A 10,174-nucleotide genomic window follows, 5' to 3' on the forward strand; every position below is an offset into this window, starting at 1 on the left:
AAACCAACAAAAACATTATCTTCTCTTGGATATTGTTTTTATTTCATTTTGCACAACAACAACAAGAATCGTCAATGGTTTGTTAAATAACTAAAATAAAATTTACTATTTGCCCACAACAATAAAACTCACTATTTTCACATAAATGGAGGACAGAAAAGAAAGTTTACCTCAAGTAAGTTTGCTCAAGAGCTTCACAATTAAGACATAAATTTTTTTCTCTTCAAGGAGTTTCTTTAAATAAGATTTTGATATTAAAGAAAAATGAAGGTTTGTGTGTTTCCAACAAAGCACCAGACACTTTTTTTGTCTAAGAAAAGAAAAAGAAAGAAGTATAAAGAGGGCAGAAAATAGAGCGAGAAAAAAAATTGAGAGGTGATTGGTTTACTTTATAAACCAACCAATTATGTCTAAGTTTCATGTTATAATTAGGTAGATGTTGTCTATTTATGGCACATAAATCTTAATACCTTTGTTAAAAATATCTTGGTTAGTAAAATATTTAACTCACTTTATGTCCTATCACTCACTTCCCAATCTACTTTTCTAAAAATATCTACTCTCATCGCAACTCAATTTATATTCTATCACTCACGTCCTTAAAATTTATGTCGATAATAATTTCTCTGTAATTCAATTAAATTATTCTACGATAAATAATTTTAAATCGGGTCTCCAAATTTTTTTTTTAAACATATTACTAATCCAAACTAAAAATATAATTTTGGTACTTAAATTTATAAAATAAAAACTAGGCTAATAGTCTAAGAAGCGCGTTCAACACAAAATACAACAAAATGGCATAAAATTACGGGTCTTACATTACTACCACCCTAAAAGTTAGTTTCGTCATCGAAACTATGCATCGATAAAAACAAATTAAGATGTTGTTCCCTCATCTTACTCTTCAGTTCCCAATGGAAACTCAAATAGTTGGGTTCCAAATCACTTTGACCAGCGGATTTTCCTTATTCCTTAATCGTTTAATCTTCTTGTCGTCAATTCTTCAATGTAACATTCTAAATGACAAGTTATCCTTTAGTTGAATTGTGTCTAGTTCAATCACATGTAACGGATTCAAAATGTAATTCCTTAATTGTGACACATGAAATATGTCACGAATATTGGACCGTATTAGAGATAACACAATCTAATAAGCCACAGGTTCAACTCGTGCAGTAATCTAGTATGGTCCAATAAATTGCGGGTTTAATGTCCTTGACTTTATGGTTCTGCCAACTCCAGTCATATGTGTGACTCTCAGAAACACATGGTCACACTACTTGAATTCTAAAGGGCTATGACGCTTGTCCACATAACTCCTCTGGCAGTCTTGCAATCTTCATTTTCTCTTTTATCTTCTTGATCTTCTTTGTAGTATATTGTACCATCTTAGGTCCTTTAAACATACTTTCACCGTCCTTGTACCAGCACAAAGGCATTTAGCATTTGCGTCCAAACAGAGCATCATATGGTGTCATTCTAATATTTGTGTGGAAACTATTATTGTAGGTAAATTCAATCAATGGCAGTAAATCATCCCAGCTTTCTCTATCATCTAATACACATGCCCTCAATAAATCTTTCAAGGAATGATTCGTTCTCTAAGTATGTTCAACCGTTTGCGAATGGTATGCTAAACTCAATCTCAGTTTCGTTCCTAACGCATCACGCAACGCTTCTAAAAGTGTGACGTGGATTTTGGGTCATATTCTGATACGATACTCGAGGGTACATTGTGTAATCTCACAATCTTCGCAATATAGATCTATGTTAGCTTAGCTACCTTATAGGTGGTCCTTATTGGTAAAAAATGCACGGACTTAGTTTATCGATCCATTATCATCCAAAAATAATCATTATTTCTCCTTGTTTTCGATAATCTAGTTATGAAGTCCATGAAAATGTTGTCCCTTTTTCATTCAGGTATATCTAAAGGTTGTAACATTCTTGTAGGTTGTTGATGTTCCACTTTTGCTTTCTGAAAATTTAAACAAGTTCATACATACTCCGCTACAAATCATTCCATTACATCTTCCCTTACACTATTATGTTCCTCTTCTCTTGGATTAATGCATCATCTTGAAAATTCGCAATATCTTCAAGTTGACCACTCAAAATTTAATTATTCTGAATTTCAAAATTCCTTGTACAAACTCTACGTCCAAGTGTAGGTATCTAAATATTTTCTACAACTCTTGTTATCTATCCATTACTGTTGAAGACACTAACACACTTCTCCTACTCAATGCATCAGCCACCACATTGGCCTTCTCAGGGTGGTACTGCAATGTGAAATCAAAATCGTTGAAAGTCTTCATCCATCTTCTCTAACGCATGTTCAATTTCTTTTGTTCAAGCAAATATTTCGAACTCTTATGGTCACTAAACATCGTGAACGTGCATCCATATAAGTAGTGCTTCCAGATCATTAATGCAAAAACAACAACAACAATCTCTAAATCCTTAGTAGGATAGTTTATTTCATGAGTCTTCAATTGATGTGAGGCATAGGATACCACCTTCTTGTGTTGCATCATAACACATGCCAAACCATGGTGAGACGCATCACATTAAACTTCAAATGGTTCTTCTAGTTGTGATAAGACCAATATTTGTAAGGTTGTTAGTTTTTCCTTCAATAATTGAAAATTTTCCTCACATTTCTATGTTGATGCGAACAATTGATCCTTTCTAATGAGTTGTGTCAAATGAGCTGCAATCTTAGAAAAACCTTCAATAAACCTCCTGCAGTATACTACTAGTCCGACGAAACTTCATATGTTTGTGATAGTCTGAGGTTGTTTCCAAGCAAGGATTGTCTCAATCTTTACAGTCTGACAAAACTTCATATGTCTAACACATGTCCTAAGAAGTTCATTTCTTCTAGCCAAAACTCACACTTTGACAAATTGGCATACAGTTGCTTTTTGGGTAAAACTTCGGGAACTTGACGCAAATGCTCTCCATGTTCTTCCTCGTTCCTTGAATAAATCAAGATATCATCAATGAATACTACAACGAACTTATCTAGAAATAGGCTAAAGACCCTATATATGTAATTCATAAAAATTGTTGGTGCATTGTAAACTCCAAATGGCATAACCAGATATTCATAATGTCCATAACGAGTTCTGAAAGCATTTTTTTTAATATCTCCTTCTCTTACTTGAACTTGATGGTAACCTGACTTCAAATCAATCTTCAAAAACACAACATCTCATCTTAATTGATCCATTAGATCATCGATGTGTGGTAAAGGATACTGACTTTTAATAGTTTATATGTTAATTTGCTTATAGTCTACACATAAGTGTGAGTGTATGTGCTTCTTCTTAACCATCAATACTTGAGATTCTCATGGTGAAACGCTTGGTCTAATAAACCATTTCTCCAAAAAAAATATTCAATTTGGCTCTTAAGCTCATTCAATTCCAATGGTGACATCTGATACGACGCAATCAAAATAGGTATGCTTTGTGGGTGTAGATCAATAAAGAACATCACTTCTCTTATTGGTGGTAATCTTGAAATTTATGTTGGAAATACGTCTGAGTACTCCTTGACAACCACCACATCCTCTATGTTCACCTATATATTTTCCTCCACGCTATCCGTTGGCAGAAACTCTTGAGTCCCTTTTCTCATCAACACTTTGAGTTTATTAGCATCTAGATACCGAACGACTCCTAGCTTGGGGAAAAAAACCAATTTGTGAGTGAAATCCAAGATTACATAATGATACAACATCCAATCCATACCGAGAATGATCTAAAGTGATTGTAGGGGTAAATAAATCAAATTAACCAAGAAATCTCTATTATGAATAGTTACTTAACAATGTAAACATGTAGTATTTACGGTCAAAGTCTTAGCAAGTATGGAAACAACCAAATCAAAAGTCAAAGAAGACACATATAGCTTCAAAAGATTCACACAGTCCATAACAATGAAGGAATAGGTTGCCCCTAAATCAAAAATTGCAGTTAGGGTGCTACTTGCAATCTCCCAGTCTCGTTGGATCAAATTGTTAGATTGATTTACAACTTCACCACCCATGCAATAAACGTGTCCCTTAGTAGTAGGACGAGCAACCCTAGTTGCATTCACTGTTGGTTCCATCTTTGGAGCCATATAGTCCCTTGCAAAATTCCCTGGCTTCTGGAAGTTGTAACAAGTAAGACTCTTAGAGGTACAAGCATTAGCGTAATGTCCATCTTCCCCACATCGGAAACATTTAATTACTTGTTCCAACTGTCTTCCAAATTTCAGGTTTTCTAGGCAATTCTGACCCCTGTTGTTGTTGTGTGGTCGGTTATAGGGCTTAGCAACTTGTTTTCCTTTGTTGTTCTGATTGTTCGCCCGACTATGCCCCATGAACTCTAAAGTTCCCTCATCGGTTGGCCCTCTTGTTCTTCATGTCCACAACTTCTCTATATTTCCCCATTAAGAATTGGAAACCTGAATTCCCAATTGCAGAATAAAGTATTGAATCTCATACTTATGTCCATTTTGGAAATGGTGTCACATAAATTATTCAACAACCTCTTCACAGAAAAACTAAAATATCTTGATAACGACTCAAACTTAGCAGCATATTCACCCACCGTCATATTTCCCTAATACAGTTTAAGAAAATCATCACCCAACTTTGTCCTGGTACTCATCGGAAAGTATTTGTCTAAAAAATTCCTCTTGAATGACTTCAAGTTCACCTCCTCATGAGTTGATCCCATTAGAAGCCTTATATTTCTCCCCCAATATTCAACATCCCCTAGTAGCAGATACCTAGCATAATTGACCTTCACCCCTTCTTGGCAATTAATCATTTCGAATATATTTTCCACTTCCTAAATCCACTAGTAGGCTTCTAGACTCTCATTCCCCTTGACTCGGCAGCACATATTCTCTCTTCTCTAGATCATGCAGAGTCTTGGCAGTTGTCTATGCAACAACAAACACAATCATGTTATTCATTGTTTTTGCCATTTGACCATCCTAGTTGACGTTGACTGTTGCATTGTTGTTCCTTCTTCGAGGCATTGTTCCAACAAAACCAACATCAAGTAGAAATCTTAACAACACTTACAAGAATGCCAAAATATAACTTTCAACTACATCAACACTTCAGCACAAAACAACCACAGAAGACTTGACAACTCTAATAACCTACCCCAATGCATGATCAGATAACGACTCACAACTTATAGATCAACCTACAATCTAACCAAAGCTCTAACACCACAATGTAACCCCTCCGATTTTTAACAGTGTGAGTACATTATTTTAATTAAAAAAAATAACTCAATAAAATAATATGTCGTAACTCAATAAAATAATATGTCGTAACACAAAACAAAAAGTGTCATAAATACATCATGCAAGCAAATAATCAAAGATAGTTTTTGGGAAGGTAATCCAAAATTTAAAACTAGAAAATACATCGGGGATATGAGACCTATATATTAGACATCACCCATACTCCCTGGGTATTCTCGGAAGAAACCTACGCAAAAGTGTTGCTCCAAGAATGTTATCCCCCGCATAGTTGCGTAAAAAAATGGAACATGGAACCACCAACAAAAGTCAATTGTCAAGGTATGTCATAGATATAGTCATCTCAAAACCAGATAAGTATACGTACAACCACACACCACACAAGTCCCCTCTAACGCAGTATTTCTCCTGGAAGTAACCTTTTCCTCCTCATCACCCATAGAGGGATCAGTCTCCTCAGATGTCACGTTCGCCCACGAGGTAGGTGGCTTCAGTAATGCTGGAATGAAAAAACAGCTCTCTACCTCATAGGCAGTCGGTAGAGGATTAGTTACCAGAAAATGAAGTTCTGACTCGACCCTAGGTGACACCAACGAAGGTAATGGTGGTCCCTCAACGAAGCCCTGGTCCATGATCAACCTAGATGGTTCTGCAATATTATCTCCTACCAGCATCGACCCCATACCTTTCTCTTCAGCCCTTGGTCCAAACACAACAACCACACAATACTTAACTACCTTATAATCTCGTTCTCACCCTCAATCCCCTTAGAGTATATTTTACTAAAAGATTTTGAAACAACTAAGGACTAATATTTTATTATTCACAATACACACATTCTATTTATTTTTCATAATAAAACATAATTAACTTCAAATCTTTCATTTAATCTCAAGTCTAAACTTTTTTAAACTAAAATATTTTTATAATTGTACGTAAAGAAACCTTCACAACTCTACTCTTCAAAATAATTTTTTTCCAAATCTTTTCTCGAATAGGTTCGCAATATTTTTCAATTATCAAATTGTCAAGTTTAACTCTTAAAATTAAACATTTTCCAACTCTTGATTTCCTTGAAAATTCACAATCATAAAATTGTATATATTGTTATCAGTTAAATCATTACAAACAACATAAATATTTCAAAAAAATTTCAAATAAGATTTCGATCTTCAAGGAGTTTCTTCAAATAAAGTTCCAACAAAGTACCAACATAATGTTTTTTGTCCAAGAAAAAAAAAAGAATTGAGAAGGGAGGAAGCAGAATGAGGGAGAAGTGATTGGTTTCCTTTATAAGCCAACCAATTAGGACTAAGTTTCATGTTATAATTAGGGAGATCTGGCCTATTTATGGCTACACAAATTTTACTACATTTACATTTGTTAAAAATATCTTGGTTAGTAAGATATCTAATTCTTTTCTCAATCTACTTTAATAAATATAACTTCTCGTAATTGAACTGAAAGATTAATTTATAAGTAATATATGACATCTTAAAATTTTTGTCCATAATAATTTTTCTGTAATTTAATAAAATTATTATTCGATAGATAATTTTAAATTGGGTCTCCAAAATATATATTTTAAATATATTACTAACCCTAAAAAAAAATATTTTTAATACTTAATTTTAAAAAATAAAACAAAATTACAACACAAAATACAATAAAATAACATAAATAGAGTTTAGAAAATTATGGTTTTTACATAAGATAAGATAACGTAATAAATAATATCCTAAAATGAAGACATGCAATGATATCAAGACATGAATGTCTTTCTCTAAATGAAATAAATGAAAAGACAAGATTTCTGATGAGAGTACGAGATTCAAATGAGTAATCTCATTGTGTATGAACTTTATTGAAAAGTTATTCAATCAAATCTTCTAAAGGAAAGATGGGCTTTTAGAATGGGTGGAATCAATGTTTTAGTGTACAAGGTTTTGTAGAAAATTGTATAAGACATAATCTTTTGGGATACAGTTGTTGGGACTGCTTTTGAATATATAAATCTATGTATTTAACTTTTGGAAATGTTACATTCCACTTGATCAATTACAATCACACATCATCAAAATAACTTCTAAAATTAGGTGGTGAAGAAAATTCATGAAATTTGTTAAATTGAGTGACTAAAAACTCATATTTACAAATAGATCAACTAAAATCATAATTCAGATAAAATAAAATAACCAATAATGTATTTAATTCAAACAAAAAAAGCATCATAGTAATATTAAAAATAAGTTTATCAATACATTTTAAAATACATTATTAAAATTATCAATAAAAAAAAGATACGGTATTAAATTATGCTATGAATTTTTGAATTTGAATTCCACACATTTGGACACATTGGTGTCATTCGATCTTGATCAAATAATTTAGAAATATTAATTTTAACTTTAATTATATGATTTAAAATATCAAATTAAAATTTAAATTATCCAATCTTAATTGAACGATCACAGATATCCCGAATGCATGACTATCGGCTGCTGGAGTGCAGAATCCGAATCTCTGCCGTATGCCATAAAATTCTTTGAAAATATATTTAGGCATGAAATCTTTTACAATACATGAACCGTTACTGATGTTGGGTGAGTGGGATTTGTGAAATCCAAATCCATGAAAATTATATTTTTTATAATATTAAAATGAATAGGATTGTTTACAATGAAAATGCAGAAAAGAAAACTTACTGCTACTGATCACTGATAGCCTTCAGAAATACATTTATCGAGTCGATAGCTTCTTGTTGTATTCATCAACAATCGAGTGACATGTATTTTCAGAAACCTGCTCACGCACCTTCAGAAACCTGCTCACACGCCCTCACGCGCCACCTGCACACCCCGTGTGTGAGATCCACGCGCCACCTGCACACCCCGTGTGGGAGATCCACGCGCCGCCCACTGCCACCGCGCGTGACGGCGCGTCCGACAGCCGTTCACGGTGCAGCTTCTTCAACCGCACTCGCCTCAGCCTCCTGCTTCCTTATATGCCCTCAGTTTTCAATTTCGAGTTACGGATATACGACTTCCAGTTCAAACAGCCCTTGCTTTCCCGGTTCCGACGCGTTTTCTGACAATCTTTACTGACCATGGCATCTCAGTCTGAAACAAATAGCATCTTCACTAACTACATCACTTCTCCTCTCTCGGTTGAAAAATTGAATGGATCAAATTATGATAGTTGAGTTGCTGACATCAAACTATGGCTACGTGGTCAAGGTTACGAGGACCACCTCACGCAAAACCCTGAAAAGGTGAGTGTGACTGAAACATCCAAATGGAATCAGATTGATGCTCAGTTGTGTAGTGTCATTAAGTCTACACTTCATCCAGATTTTAAACCGATTTTTCGTTCGCATCTCACGTGTCAATCGGTTTTGGAGTCAAGCAAAGGCACTTTATACTAACGACACACAACGTCTCTATGAAGTTTGTCACCGCTTGTTGAACATCATTACTCTGAAGTCACTTGATGGCTCTATTTCTGCATATCTTGGCACCTTTCATAATGCACTTCATGACTTTAATGAGCTTCTCCCTCCTACTGCAAGTAATCCAGTTGAACAGACGAAGGAGTTGGATCAACGCAGCACCTTCTTCATGCTTCTTGCACTCTATGGCCTACCCCAGGAGTACTCTGCAACTCGTGATCAAATTTTGGGGTATGTTACTGTTCCGGATATGTCTACTACTTCAGCGATCCTCCTTCGAGTACCAGCAAAACATCCAGTTGAGCAGTCTATTACTTCAGTTCCAGGTGACACTGCTGCCCTTGCATCTCAGGGACATAATCAACAACGTTCTCGTGAAGGACCATCCAACTCTAAGCCTCGTCCCAAATGTGAGCATTTTCATCGGCTTGGACACACTATTGATCGTTGTTGGAAGTTGCATGGCAAGCCTTCGCCTTCGATAAATGCAACCCAGCTTGATCCTTCTGCCACTATTCAGACTACACCATCTCCACAAGGCTCCCCGGCAAACTATGAAGATTTTCTCCGATGGGTTCAGAGTCATCCGAACTCTAGTTCTCCTACTTTGGTTGCACACACTGGTAACTCATATGTTTACCTCTCTCATTCATCTTCCCTCGGCCCTTGGGTTTTTGATTCTGGTGCGTATGATCATGTTACTGGTAATAAAGGTCTCCTTTCTTCACTCTCTACATCTGGTTTTTTACCTACTATAGCTTCTGCCAATGGTACTCAAACTCGGTCTCAAGGAGTTGGCACTATCCACATTCTCCCTTCTATCTCAGTTGCATTTGTTCTCTATGTACCTAGATGCCCCTTTAATTTACTTTCAGTTAGTCGATTGACTCGGTCTCATAACTATATTATTACTTTCACTAATGATAATGTTACCTTGCAGAACCAGAATTCGGGACGGACGATTGGCGTCGGATGTGAGTCACAAGGCCTCTATTACCTTTCTACAACTTCCAAGACGTGATCTGCCATAGAGTCCCCTCATACTATACATGCTCAACTAGGACACCCAAGTCTTACCAAACTACAAAAACTGGTGCCTAATTTGTCTAAGTTATCTACTTTACATTGTGAGTCGTGTCAGTTAGGGAAACACACCCGTAGTAATTTTCCCGGTCGAGTCAATAAAAGGGTATCCTCTCCCTTTGCTTTAGTTCACTCTGATGTTTGGGGTCTCTCTCGTACTGTGTCTACTTTAGAGTCTAAGTATTTTGTTACTTTTATTGATGATTATTCTCGTTGTACGTGGTTATTTTTAATGAAAAGTAGAACTAAATTGTTTTCCATCTTTGAGCAATTTTATCAAGAAATTAAAACCCAATTTGGAGTTTCCATTCGTACCTTAAGAAGTGATAATGCTCGAGAATATTTGTCTCATCAATTTCAAAATTT

The sequence above is a fragment of the Cicer arietinum genome, chromosome 7 (genome assembly GCF_000331145.2).
Source record: "Cicer arietinum cultivar CDC Frontier isolate Library 1 chromosome 7, Cicar.CDCFrontier_v2.0, whole genome shotgun sequence".
In the NCBI taxonomy this organism is placed as follows: Eukaryota; Viridiplantae; Streptophyta; class Magnoliopsida; order Fabales; family Fabaceae; genus Cicer; species Cicer arietinum.